The following is a 16,947-nucleotide window of genomic DNA, read 5'->3' as shown; positions in this document are numbered from 1 at the left end:
TTTTAATTATTTTTAATGAATAATTAGTTTCATATAAATTTTAAAAACATAATACCACATAATAAAATAGTCATAAATTTTTATAAACTTTCGGCTCAGAAATTTTAGTGGGGGGGGGGGAGTCACTTCTCCTACTTTTTAAGTGACAATTTTTCCTATTTGCACAAAAAGTCTGGAGGGTAAGTCCCGATCCCAAAATCTCGATCTTAAAGGGTATTTTGGCCTTACCCCCTACACACTTACTAAGCATGGTGTAAATAATAATTATTATATACTAAATGTATAAAATAAAAAAAACGTGTAATATTACAATTAGATTTTATTTTTATTTTAAATTTTAAAGTTTATTTTATTTAATATCTATTAATTTATTATTATTATGTATTAATTATCTGTTGTTGTTGTTTTCAATATAAATAATTAAAATACTAAATAAAATTATTATAAAATCTAACTATTATATTAATTATAAATATTTTATATTGATATATTTATTATTTTGTTTAAAAATATATATTATTAAATCAATTATATTAATAGTGTGTCGATAGCAGGCGCTCGACACTACAATTCAATCGCAAGCGTTCCGCACCAGCAGTAGTCGTTTAGCTCTCACACCGACCTGTCGTATATACTTTAATTACTAAATAAAACCGTTTTTTACTTAACGCGTGTATTTACGTTAATTACTTTACCGCGGATTCCCCGATATTTGAGTTGACTTTCCGCTCGCTATGCGATAGTCATCTCAATTGGCGCAGTCGCCGAGATCGAATTTACGCTAAAATTAACCGAAACCCCGTTTTTAACCGTTTTTACGACTAATCGTTTGAATGTAAAATTCAACGGTTTTTTAGACGCCTATTTTTAACGACATTTTTATCGACTCAAAGTATTTACCGACGACTTAAAGCGTTTTAAAAGAAACGAAAAGACCGAAGAAGGTACCGATATGTCTCTCCGATTTGGTAATACCTATAGGGCAACCCTGCCGCCCACCGACGCCGAAGATATTACCGAAGATATTCCCGAAGATAATGCAGAAGCCATAACGACGTTAGCCGATGATATCGAAGCGATAACTCAAGGTATAACCGCCGACATGGATCTCAATGAGTTGGCCGAACGAATGGCCACATTGACTACCGCTGCCCGCGCCGCTGCGGCAGCCCGCGAACAAGCCATTCAAGATGGACGCGACGCCAGAAGGTTGGTGAATGCGAATACAACTGCGAAGAATCGTTTAGAAATTACCGAAAAACGTGTCGATAAGCAACAATATGCGCCTCATTTCGCTAAGACATCTTCGAAAATGTGTGAATCGTTTTGTGGCGATAAATCGATAGTACCGATAGACGAATGGATCGACGGATTCAAATCGTTGGTATACGATTTAACCGACAGCGAGAAGATTACATCCCTGGCCAAACACGTAACAGGTGAGGCATACAGTTGGTACTGCCGTGAGGTCGCCCGTAAACGACCTGACATCACGTGGGATACGTGTAGGAGAAAGATGATTGCCCGGTTCGGCCGTCAAGTAGGCCACGGTATAGTCAAAGCATCTGACCGTCGACTTCAATGAAACGAATCCGTTTTGTCCTATTATAACGATATGCGCCGGCTTTTGGACGAAGCCGAGGCCACGGATAAGCAGGCAGTCGGGCTACTCACGAAGGGTATGCCCGACTGGTACAAGCCTCACCTGGCCGCCCAGAAACCGACAACTCCCGAAGATTGGTTTAGTATCGTCGTAGCGATAGAAGAGACACGAAAGCGACAGCGATATCCCAATATCGACTCTATTAACGATTACGACGACAATGACAGGCGTTACGATTGGAGAAAACAAAGTAACAACGACTTACCTACAAAACCCTGTCCTCGATGTCTCCGATATGGATATACAGAATACCATTGGATGCGCCTTTGCCACCGCCCAGACAATAGACAACCACCAGCTCCGCGCCCATCCGATGAAAATGACTCGACAGCCGCCGTCAACGTTATAGTTACAATGACGACCTCCATTACCGCGTGAAGATCAACGATAAACCGGTCAATGCGTTTATGGACCACGGATCCGAGTTGACGATACTATCGAAGGAAATGGCCGATGATTTGCGATTACAACCCACAGGACGAGGTATTAAAGTAAAAACCGTCGCCGGATTCAAGACCACTCTCGGCGAAGTTCGAGTCGACATTCAACTTGACCGACAAACCGCAAGAGTGTCGATGCATGTAATGGACGACATCTCTTACGATGCTATCGTTGGCATCGACATCGCCGATATGGAAACGAAAGTACGTTTAAAAAATCAACGAAATGTCGAAAGCTATTCGATAAAAGTAGCAAATGTACCGACAATGGGTTTAATCACAGTAGTTGATCCCGCGATACCAACCGAATCAGTACTTCTTAATTTACGTTAATTACTTTACCGCCGATTCCCCGATATTTGAGTTGACTTTCCGCTTGCTATGCGATAGTCATATCAATAGGATTGTATCAAAAATAATTAATAAATACAAATGATGATAAATTTTTTTATAAATATTTAAAATTACATTAGTTTTAGTTATTTAGTAATTATACATTTTTTTATAAATTACATTAAATGTTTTTATAATTAATATAATATATATATATTTTTATAAATTTTATATAAGCCTAAATAACTTAATGTTATTGTGAAATAATTATTAATTAAATTTAATTTTTTAACCATATGTTTATAAAACATAATTCATTAAATCTTTTCAGTCATTTTATTTAATTCATTAACTTATTAATCAATTTAATATATTAACACAAAAAAAAACATTTTAAAAATGCAACAAAAATTTGTTTTATTATTGGTATTATTATTAATTATATCATTAAATTTCAATTGTTATGAAACTAAGTTAGAAGACAATAACGTGAAAGTCGTGATACAAGGTATAACAAAAAATATTTATAAATTTTTTTTATATATATTTGATAATTTAAAAAAAATGTATTTCACTTATTAGTTTAGGGTGTTTTTATGATTATTTTTAAACATATAGATAGATAAATAGAGAGATAGATAGATAGATAGATAGATAGATAGATAGAGAGACCATTTATGAAAAAAATTTATCTGTAAATATATCAGGGTAATCAGGGAAGTGGGGGTAAAGCAAAAATACCCTTCTAAGAATTTTATGATTTTACCCATAGACATTTTAACTAAATGGTATAAATTGTCACTTAATAATAACCGATAAAAAATGACCGCTTAATAATATCGGCGCCGAAGGTTTACACCATTTTTAAGTAAGGGGGTTAGGGCGGGTAAGGCAAAAATACCCCCACCCTTAAAATCGATAAACTGGAATTTTACCACCCGCACATACTTTTTGACCAAATTGGAAAAATTGACGCTAAAAAACGAGGATAAATGACCTTCCCTCTAAATTTTTTTAATATTTAAATATAAAAATTTATGTGAAATTTTTTAAGAATAATATATTATTAAAATATTTTATATTTAATTAGTCAAAAATTAGTACAGTAAATTAACTATGTAATTTTTTTTAAATATTAATATAAATAGATAAAAAATGTATTGGAAAAAAAACTGCCGGTGATAAATGTACTAAGAAACAAGATTGTTGTTCGAATAGTTGTATGCAACCGCTTGGAAAGTGTAAATAATTTTACTAATTAAACTAATTAATAAGTAAAATAAATACAATAATTGTTTTTAATAATTGTTAAAACAAATAATATGTATTTTTTTTATTTTAAAAATAAATAAATTGACAAATTAAAATATTAAAATTAATAAAATATATTTGAAATTTTAATATTGCTTATAATTTTTTTTTTCAAATCAACAACAAAAAATTAAAACAGAAACAATAGATCAGAAACAGAAACAATGTGTACAAAGGTAAAGTTAAAGATTTTTTGTTTTAGAAAATATGGCACAGTTAAGACATTTAATTATTATTATTTATTAATTAAAAATATGACACCAAATTTAATATAAAATATATTTTATTAAATTTTTACTAATTAATTTATAATATACATCATTATACAGTATTTTAGCTCTCTACTATACTTAAGTCATTTACTCTGCGATTTCTATTTACATTAGAAACTTTTTTTTTATAAATGCGTTTAACAATATGATTATATAAAATAATATTTCCATTATTAATTAATGTATAAATATTTAAACAACTATTTATAAAGTTATAAATAACGCCTATATTTGTTATATTAATGAAAGATACACCAAAATATAAACTAAAAAGTGATGCAAAAAAGCAGATGAATTCGTCAAAAGTAATTTTTATCAATTCTTCATATTCAGTATTTGGTTCATTCAATGGTTTAATTATAAATTCGTGCATTGATTTATTGTATTCGTTTAAATCATTATAGTAATCATTACTATAATAGTCAAATACGCATTCATGTATTGTTTTACATTTATTTATACAATCATTTTGAATTATAATATTTTCAAATGCATTTGTTTCAATAAAATGTAAATTTCCATAAAGTTTATAATTAACTGATTGCCATAGATACGATTCAGGATAACCTGATTTTTGTCTAATAAATTTATTAATATAACACTCTTGTTGACATTGTTCGTTAGTTATAGTATCTGAACAATAATAGTTTGAATGCCAACGATTGGACAAAGAAAAACGTTTATAACTAATAAAACTATACTCAGTTAGCTTTAAATTTAAACTTAGAGATCCTTTTTGTTGATAATCGTATACAATTTCATCAGGTGAATGTAATATTAAATACAATCTATTATCAGTTAGTTGTTTTTTGTCAAATATAGTTAATTTATAAACTGTTGGCAATCTATTAAATATATAATTTATAATCATTTGTGATTTATCTTGTTTAAATGTCCAACATAATATTTCGCTACCAATAGCAAGTCTATTATAATCACTACTAAAACAATTACTAAAATAATCTTGTATACTTAAATAACTAGTATTTAAATAACTACAACCAATTAATTTAAACAATGGTTTAAATGTGTTTATTTGTTCAATTAAATTGAAATCAATATTGTATTTAATATAATCAAAATAATAATTAGTTTTATTAATATCATCAATATAATAATCTAAATATTTAACTTTAATATTATCATTAATTAAATCAGATTTTTCAAAGCATAAAGTAATTGCCGGTATTTTATTATTTGGTACTAATTTTATTTTAATGTTTTTTTCGTAGACAAAATATGTATCACTAATTGTATAAATATGATACAAAAAACCTAATATAATAATAACTGTCGTAATTAATTGATACTTTGAAACTGTCATTTTTATAAAATAAAATTATTATTATTTTTGTAAAAGAAAATATTGTACTTTTTTACAATTATTAAATAACAAACAAATTATTGCTTATAAACTGAAACAGATTTTACTATTGTTATAATAATATATGTTTACTATAGTTTATATAATAAAATAGTATTTTTATTTTATTATATTTATAATGTATATTAAATAATCAAAACTGAAAACAATAGTTAAATTAGTTGGTTTAGAAAATAAGTTACTTCCCATTTAAATACTTTTACATATTTTTTAACCAATTATTATCTTAATAAATATTTTTATTACAATCAATATATTTTAAAAAAAAAATAAAATTTCTATTAAATATTTATGCAAAAAATATACAATATATGGAAAATAAATTAACAATATATATATATGTATATATATATATATAAAATAATATATTATTTTATAATACAAAACTATAAAGGTTAATTAGTTTTTATTTTAATAATATGTTATATTATAATATTTTCATAATAATTTATTTAAGTTATTTTTATTAATATAAATAAAATATAAAAATTAATTTGTATATTTATTTAATAAAGTACTAATATAACAATATGTTTGTTTTTACCGCTAGAATATTCTCTATTAATAAATTATTTTTTTTAGTTTATCTAGAATTAGATTTTTATAATTAATTAATATAGAAATTTAATAAACAAATTTGTTTTCAATAGAAAATAATTATTAATTTACATATACACTCAATTAATTAATTATTCGTTAACGCGTGATATCAATACTTTTCAAACTTTGATATCTTATAACTCTGGAAGTGTTTGACCAAAAATTGTTATTAAGATATCTAATTAAAGATAATTTATTACAGATTTATAAATACTATTCAGATTTACAATTAAAACTTTATATCAAAAGGTATATCAAAAAATCAACGACAAGTCATGTAATCATAGGTTCAAAAAGTATTCGCTGATACACTTTCAAATCAAATAATTTTAATGATAAATAAAGAAGTGATGTCTTAATATCTAGTATTCCATCCGTTTGCATCAATCACTGCCTGTAGACGTCGAGGCACACTTTGGATCAGCTTCTCGATGGCCTCAATAGGCAAAGTGTTCCACACTTTATGTATTGCACTTTTAAACTCACTAAAAGAGGTTCTGGAAGTCTTCGGGATCTGTCTGTCCATCTCATCCCACACGTGTTCAATGATATTTAGGTCAGGACTCTGTGGAGGCCAATCAATGGTTTCAATGTTATTGTTCTTCAGCCAATCCTTTGCCTTCTTCGATGTGTGTTTCGGGTCATTATCTGCTTGGAAGACAAAATTATCTCCCAATCCAAGCTTAAGTGCGCTTTGTCTCAAATGTGGATCTAATACACTATTGACATAGATGTTGGCATTCATTTTAGTAGTGATTTCTACGAGATGTCCAACTCCTGGACCAGCGACTGACCCCCAAATCATGACTGATTTTGAATGTTTAACAGTCGGAATCACATTTTCCTTGTTTAGCCCTTCAGCTATACGTTTCCAGCGATATTGTCTTCTTTTCGTGTCTTTCATCTCAAACTTGACTTCATCTGACCACAAGACGCGGCGCCAGTAGGTCAATGGCATCGGTAGATATTTACGGGCAAAGTTCAAACGTTTGACACGATTTCGCTCACTTATCATTGGTCTCCTTCTGGCCACTCGGCGATAAAATCCCATTTCACGCATTCTGTTTCTCACAGTGTTTGGACAGCAATTGACATTTCGCTTTTTCATCTGTTCTCTTATCTCAGCGGCGGTCAAACTCTTATCTTTCACTACAAGTAGTTTCATACTTCTGTCATCTTGAGATGTCGTACACCTTTTACGGCCACTTCTGTGCAGATTTTTGAATGTACCGTACTTTTCATATTTATCAACAATCGATCTAACAGTGCTTCCAGTGGTTCCGAAGCGGGCACCGACCCTATCAGCAGACAATTGTGTCCGTGTCTTCATTTCATATATTAATTGTCTTATTTTTTCGGGTATTTCTTGAGTTTTGACCATTTTATCGTTAATAACCAATTTGTTTACTTAAGACAACTTATTTGATGAAAATAAATCACAAACCGAACGATATAATCGCAACAATGAGTCTTAAATCACGCTCTAATTGTTATCAGCGAATACTTTTTGAACCTATGATTACATGACTTGTCGTTGATTTTTTGATATACCTTTTGATATAAAGTTTTAATTGTAAATCTGAATAGTATTTATAAATCTGTAATAAATTATCTTTAATTAGATATCTTAATAACAATTTTTGGTCAAACACTTCCAGAGTTATAAGATATCAAAGTTTGAAAAGTATTGATATCACGCGTTAACGAATAATTAATTAATTGAGTGTATGTACTAGAAAAATATATATTTATTATTTTAACAGTTTATATTTAAATAATTTATCTATTACACATATTTGTTATAATAATAATTCTATTAATTTAAATATTTAATTTATTAATATATGTTATTTAAACTACATTTATTATTTATAAAAAATTATTTAAATAGTTATTTTTTAAATTTATTTCTATATATTAATTAATGTACTTGATCGACAATTTTTAATATAAAGTATTTGAAATTTAATTTTTTTAAATTTTATTATTATATAAAGTTTTTAATACAAAATTATAGACACCACCACCAAAAACACCGTCACCTCTAACACCACCACCAAAAACACCGTCACCTCTAACACCACCACCAAAAACACCTCAACATATACACAGCCTCCATAATCATCGCTACCATATCTACCGCCACGACTAACACCGACACCACAAACACCGCCACCTCTAACACCGTCACCACAGACACCGCCACCACAGACACCGCCAACACATACACCACCAGAACAACCACCGCTACACTAACATTGCCACCACTAAGACAGTCACTATATACACCACCAACACTTACAACGCCACCATAAACACCGTCACCTCTAACACCACCACCAAAAACACCGCCACCTCTAACACCACCACCAAAAACACCGTCACCTCTAACACCACCACCAAAAACACCGTCACCTCTAACACCACCACCAAAAACACCGCCAACACATACACAGCCACCATAAACATCGCTACCATATCTACCGCCACGACTAACACCGACACCACAAACACCGCCACCACAGACACCGCCAACACATACACCACCAGAACAACCACCGCTACACTAACATTGCCACCACTAAGACAGTCACTATATACACCACCAACACTTACAACGCCACCATAAACACCGTCACCTCTAACACCACCACCAAAAACACCGCCACCTCTAACACCACCACCAAAAACACCGTCACCTCTAACACCACCACCAAAAACACCGCCACCTCTAACACCACCACCAAAAACACCGCCACCTCTAACACCACCACCAAAAACACCGCCACCTCTAACACCACCGCCAAAAACACCGCCACCTCTAACACCACCACCAAAAACACCGTCACCTCTAACACCACCACCAAAAACACCGCCACCTCTAACACCACCACCAAAAACACCGCCACCTCTAACACCACCACCAAAAACACCGCCAACACATACACAGCCACCATAAACATCGCTACCATATCTACCGCCACGACTAACACCGACACCACAAACACCGCCACCACAGACACCGCCAACACATACACCACCAGAACAACCACCGCTACACTAACATTGCCACCACTAAGACAGTCACTATATACACCACCAACACTTACAACGCCACCAAAAACACCGTCACCTCTAACACCACCACCAAAAACACCGCCACCTCTAACACCACCACCAAAAACACCGCCACCAAAAACACCGCCACCTCTAACACCACCACCAAAACACCTCAACATATACACAGCCTCCATAAACATCGCTACCATATCTACCGCCACGACTAACACCGACACCACAAACACCGCCACCACAGACACCGCCAACACATACACCACCAGAACAACCACCGCTACACTAACATTGCCACCACTAAGACAGTCACTATATACACCACCAACACTTACAACGCCACCAAAAACACCGTCACCTCTAACACCACCACCAAAAACACCGCCACCTCTAACACCACCACCAAAAACACCGCCACCTCTAACACCACCACCAAAAACACCGCCACCTCTAACACCACCACCAAAAACACCGCCACCTCTAACACCACCACCAAAAACACCGCCACCTCTAACACCACCGCCAAAAACACCGCCACCTCTAACACCACCACCAAAAACACCGTCACCTCTAACACCRCCACCAAAAACACCGCCACCTCTAACACCACCACCAAAAACACCGCCACCTCTAACACCACCACCAAAAACACCGCCAACACATACACAGCCACCATAAACATCGCTACCATATCTACCGCCACGACTAACACCGACACCACAAACACCGCCACCACAGACACCGCCAACACATACACCACCAGAACAACCACCGCTACACTAACATTGCCACCACTAAGACAGTCACTATATACACCACCAACACTTACAACGCCACCAAAAACACCGTCACCTCTAACACCACCACCAAAAACACCGCCACCTCTAACACCACCACCAAAAACACCGTCACCTCTAACACCACCACCAAAAACACCGTCACCTCTAACACCACCACCAAAAACACCGCCAACACATACACCGCCACCTCTAACACCGCCACCACTAAAACCGCCACCACTAACACGTACAGCATATACACCACCAACACTTACAACGCCACTACATACACCTTTTTTTGGCCAGTCTGAAAAAAATAATTTTATTTATATATATATAATTTAATCAAATATTTGATATTTAACAATTATATTATTAATTAAAATATATTTATTGATAACATATTTTTTATCTAAGATCACTTGTTTATATTAACCATTTTTGACCACTAGACCACTGATCAGTTATGATAAAAATTATTTAAAAATAATTATAAAACATTTATATTATACAAAAATTACATTTTATCTTATATAATTAGAATTTAATTATTTTGACCAATTGTGAGACCACTGGTCAATATTTATTAAAAGTAATCTAAATTATTTATAATCTTTTTAATTATAATATCTTGATAAAAACTATTTTCTGTTAATATTAATTAAATTTGACCAGTGGTCAAAATGGTCAATATAAACACAAGTGGTTTTAGATAAAAAATTTATAATTAATAAATATATTTTAATTATAAATTTAATTATTAAATATTAAATATTGATTAAATTTATATATATAAATGAAAAAAAAACAAAATTTTTGTTTTTTTTCATGATAGCCAAAAAAAACAATTTTTGTTTTTTTCAAACAGTCACTATATAATAGTCCCTGTATTGCAAATGTTATTTTTATAAGTTAATATATATATATATATATACTATTATATTAGTATAATTTAATTATAATTTAGGATATAAACTATGGTTAAAGTTAGTAATGAATATCATATGAGAAAATTTACTAATAGACACCAATTTTTCAAAAAAAAAAATTCTAATTTTCTAACCCTAACTGCAGTTATAATCTGATTATAAATTAGTATTACACACATAGTTTCCATGACTATCAATAATAAAATATCGTCTTTTTTATTATCATATACTGTATAAAATATCATATATATATATATATACTGTAAATAAAATTTTAAAAATTTGTTGTTGTTGAATATAGTAATAATATAATTATTATTTCTATTAAAAATCAAATAAAAATTACATATTTTTTTGTTTGTTTTATAAATTAATTAATTTAAAAATAATGTATAAATTATTATTTTTACTAAAATATTTAATTGGTAGAATATAGATATTTTTTAAAACTTAAATATACTATTCTATTTTTAACAAATATTATTTAGTAGTTTTATGAATAAATATTATCAGAGATATTTATAATATATTTATTTATATAAAAAATATATTTAAATATATTATTTGTACTAGTTTAATTAATCAAAACTTACGGTAAAAATTATATATTTTTGAGAATTATTTTTTTGCAACATTAAAGATAATTTTTAAAAAATATAATATTTATTAATGCAAACATAATTAAAATTTAGATTACATAAAAATTAATAAAATTTAATACATAAATACTTTTTAATTATATCGAATCGATTTATTGCATCAAACTTTATTAGACATCCATAATATATATATATATATATTTTATATAATATAGACTGCATTTGGTATTACGTAATTTTCTAGTATAAATATATTCAAATATAGTTTATTTTAATATATTTATAAATTAATATTATGATTAGGTCTTATAAAATTTGAATAGTATTGTATATAATTTTAATTTTTCAGATAATACTAATATTATTATTGTTAATTAAAAATCAATAGTTAATATTTAGTGTTAAAAAAAACAAACAAATATTGATAAAATAATTTTATATTATTAATTATTATTATGATTTTTGTGCATGTATAATAATAATAATTATTATTATTATTATTATTATTTACAAAAATTAGTCATTTTTTCGCAACTATTTGAACAACACTCGGATTTATTGAAACAAATTTCGCCGCGTCTTAACTTCAAACAAAGTCTAGGCTTATCTAATAAATAATAATAAAAAAAACAATAATATATTAATATTAATTTTTTTTTGAAAATAAAATTAATAACTAAATTCTGTATTAAATAATCTAAAATTAATTAATATATTGAAATTAATTATATAAAAAATAAAATACGTTTCAATAGATTTGATCCGTTAATGTTGTTGTTGTACGCAATTGTATTGTTGTCCGCAATTGTATTGTTGTCCGCAATTTTATTGTTGTCCGCAATTTTATTGTTGTCCGCAATTGTATTGTTGTCCGCAATTTTATTGTTGTCCGCAATTTTATTGTTAACCGCAATTGTATTGTTGTCCGCAATTGTATTGTTGTCCGCAATTTTATTGTTGTCCAAATATCTGACCACTGATGACGAAACAATGTTGATAATAATAACCAATAAAATTAAATTTTTCAAATCCATTTATATAAATTTTTAAAAAAATAAATCACTTTAAAATTATCTAATTTAATAAAAATATTAATAAATAATTTAAACAAATACTCAATAAACTATTATATATATATATATATTTAGTATATTAGATAATCAAAAATTATTTATTACTTATATAACTTTGTTAGACTAAAATTTGTTAGAATAAAAATTAAGTGATGTTTTGTTTTCAATATGAAAATCATTTCATGCAACAAAACAAAACAACAAAAAATAAATTTTTTATCGATTTTTTAAAAGTTCAACGACTGTCCTTGTTTATAAACCTTGAAATTAAAACATAACTTTTATAATATAAACTTTTATAATATATATATATATATATATATATTTAATAAATAAATAATAATATTGATTTTTTACTTTTATAAAACATTTATATTATAATAGAAATTATTAATTTAATAGAATATTTTCAATATATATGTATTATTATTTTTGTTTTAAAAATAATAGTATATACAATCTTTTATTTTTTAATTAAAATATAATGATTTATAGAGTATTTTTTTTTTGCTTTAATGTTTAATAAATGTTTTTATTAGATATATATTAATTTCAATTATTTTTTACATATATAATTATTTTTTTTAATCATTCAATTTTATATAAAATATAATATTTTTTAAAAAATCCAAACAATTTTACAGTAGTTTTGTATTTGTTTTTTTTTAATTGTTATTATTGTATTACTATTATGTGTAGTTATATTTTATTATTTTGTTTGTTATATAATTATATATATTTAAAAAATACATTTTTGTTTTGTTTAATAAACTGTTTGATTGTAAATAATATAATAAACAAAACCACCGATTCTTAGGGTTGAACCATATGTTTCAGTAGTAGTGGTGTTGTTGTTGTTGTTTCGGTAAACATATTGGTGGCCAACAACTGATGTCTGAACATCACTCGTCCCGTACTTATGGATCTCCTTATTCTTCTTCATCTTCTTCTGTGTTATCTTTCGATTCTTTAAAAAATAACACATAATTCAACACAAAATATTTTATTATTATTATTTTTTAGTTAATATTTATTTTTAATTAATTAATTAATTAATTTTATTTCAAAATAACTAATACTGTATGTAATATAAATGTAATTTTTTATTTATATTATTATTAGACATACAGTACTGTACTGTAGTAGTAGTAGTAGTAGTAGTAGTAGTAGTAGTTGTGAAGCGATGACAACATGAAAAACAATTGTTTAGTAAACATAATGATTGTATTGTAATATACGGTACCAATGGTATCAAAATATATATTAATATAAAAATACAAACAAACTGCTGATATTTTCTTAAGTTATTTTTTTTAAAAATAAATTAAATAATTTATTGATTCATTGCTTAATAATAATATTTACAATTAACACTTAAACATCAAATAATCAACAAAACTAATTAAAGATATTATTATACTGTATTAAAAATATATAACTTATAAACTTATAGGTATAAAAAATAATATAAATATAATTTAATATATTTTTTTTAAATTAAAAACATTTTTTTTATATTATTTCATTTATATTATGAAAATACTACTAAAATTAATAATTATATTTATATAAAGTATTTACGATATATAATAATAAGTAAATTATTTAAATCGTTTTTTTAAATCATTACAACTTTTCATAAATTAAATTATAATTTAAAATTAAGTTATCAAAAAAATAAATAAAAATTGTTACTTGATATAATTTATAATAATAGATTCATAATATAAGTATAAAAAACATTTATAATAAGTTTTATTTGTTTTATAATAAAGTTTTATAATATTATACAGATAGACTGTTTGGTGCATTTATTGTGTGTGTGTGACTGTGTGTATGTGTGTGTATGTGTGTGTATGTGTGTGTATGTATTTGTTTGTGTTTATGTATGTGTGTGTATGTGTGTGTATGTATTTGTTTGTGTTTATGTATGTGTGTGTATATATGTGTATGTATTTGTTTGTGTTTATGTATGTGTGTGTATGTGTGTGTATGTATGTATGTGTGTGTGTATGTGTGTGTATGTATGTGTGTGTATATATGTGTATGTATTTGTTTGTGTTTATGTATGTGTGTGTATATATGTGTATGTATGTGTGTGTGTGTATGTGTGTGTATGTATGTGTGTGTATGTATGTGTGTGTATATATGTGTATGTATTTGTTTGTGTTTATGTATGTGTGTATATATATATATGTGTGTATGTTACATTTTGTCTATAGAAATTGTTTTTTTAACAAATAATTTCTAACGATTTTACGCTTATATAAAAATATGTTATTGGTTTAAATCTACTACACAATGGTATTTGATTTGTTTCACTACTACTACCACTACCACTACCACTACTACTACTAATTTTTTTGTTATTAAAATTGTTACACCTGGCACGTGTAGATGTATCAACTAGTATTAGATAGGTATTGAAATAATTGTAATAAACGTCCATGGTGGTTTTATTATAATAATAATCATAAACAATTTGACCAGGTGAATATAGCAAATGAATTGTTGGTAGTATATAATTAACATCATAATCATCATCATAATCATAATTAAAATTTGAATTTGAATCATTTAATTTAAAATAAAATATTTTCCATTTAATTGAACGCATAGTTCTGTTAGTATCAAGGTCCAATTTAAATAATGTATCAACTGTCCAGCACAATTTATTATTATTATTATAATCATAGTGGTTAGTAAATACATTAGTTTGGCAACTATAAAATTGTTCCATGATGATGATGCTATTGTTATTTAGCCAGTTTAAATTAATAAATTTACAATTTAATAAATTGATTTCAAATTTTAGATATGTAATAAAATAATTTTGTTTCCAATATTGATAAACATATCCAGTAGATAATAATAATAATACTATTAGAGTAAAATAATCAGGATTCATTTTGTTATCTATAGATATTTTTTGATTAATAAAAATTTTAATTAAATTAATTTATTTTTTAATTTTTAGAAACTATTTGAAAATATTTGAGAAACTATAAATTAATTAATTTAACATAAAAAAACACTTACCCAAGTATTAATTAAAAATTAGTTTATTTTTTAAAAAAATTTAATTGATTTACTATAAAAAAAAATTATTGTTTATTATAATAGTGTATACTAGTTAACACAAAAATAAAATGTTTTAATATTATAAATTATATATGCATTTATTGTTGTTTTATATAAACACTTAATGTTATTATTATTAATATTGATTTTCTATATATCGATATAATTACTTAAATAAGGCTAAAAATATCTTTATTTTTTTCAATACAATTATTATTATTATTTATTTATTAAATAATAAAGCGTTTACAGCAATTTTACTGTATATACATTGTATATTATACAATATATCTATAATATTTTATATACTGTATATGCAATAATTATAATAATATTAATGATATTACATTATAGTATAAAATTTATAATATACAACATATACAGTATATACAAATATTAATATATAATATATACAATATATGTATATATAATTTAATAAATAAATTATTTATTAGATTTTTTTTAAATCGTTAATATTTTCCATTATTTATTTTTTCTGATTCACAATTTGTTTATTTACCGATAATTTTTTTTAATTTATTAATAAATTATGAAATATTTAAATTTAATGTAATAAATACTAGTAGAAATAAATACAGTAAATAAAGTTTTCAGTAATATTTAGTATATCTAATTTTTTTAGGCATATAAATATAATAATAATATTTTTTTTATTTATTTTTATTAATAATAAGTTAATACTATTTTATCTAATTTTATTAGTTTACCATCAATTGCCTTATAGTTATAAACACAATATACTATATATATATATTAATAATTATAAGTAAATAATAGTAATTTTTATTTAAATATTTTAATGTTTAGTTAGTTATATAACTTTATAATAAGTTTAACATATCTAACAATACACTAAAAATACAGTATATTGTAGTCTATAGTCATTAGACAATAGCCTAATATTAAAGTAATATTGTATTTAAATTGTAATAAATAAATATATCTTAAATTAAACAACAACATCAAATAAGTTAATTTATTTTTATTTTAATTAAACATTAGTATATACAATAACAAAAATTTAGTTATTTAATTAATCTAAATAAATAATTAAATTAACATAATAATATGCAATAAATTAGTTACAAACAAAATTTATAAATATATATATATATATAACATTTTTTAAAATAATTAAATTATTAAAACAAATTGATAAAAATAGATACAATACAACCAATAACTATTGTAATAATAAATGACTTAATAAATTGTGATTTAAATGCTTTGAAAAATTTATTGATAAATAGGGGTATAAGGGGTGGGATGCAATAATATACTAATATATATAGTTATATATATATAAATATTTATATATATTAGTATTTTTTTTATTGATTAAGTTATCAAAAAAAATAAAATTAAAATTGGTACTTGATACCATTTATGT

The sequence above is a fragment of the Oppia nitens genome, unplaced genomic scaffold, assembly GCF_028296485.1.
Source record: "Oppia nitens isolate AA-2021 unplaced genomic scaffold, nextdenovo-longstitch-racon4-pilon3 scaffold3_pilon_pilon_pilon, whole genome shotgun sequence".
In the NCBI taxonomy this organism is placed as follows: Eukaryota; Metazoa; Arthropoda; class Arachnida; order Sarcoptiformes; family Oppiidae; genus Oppia; species Oppia nitens.
The sequence above is the reverse complement of the archived record's forward strand: the minus strand, read 5'-3'. Positions refer to the sequence as shown.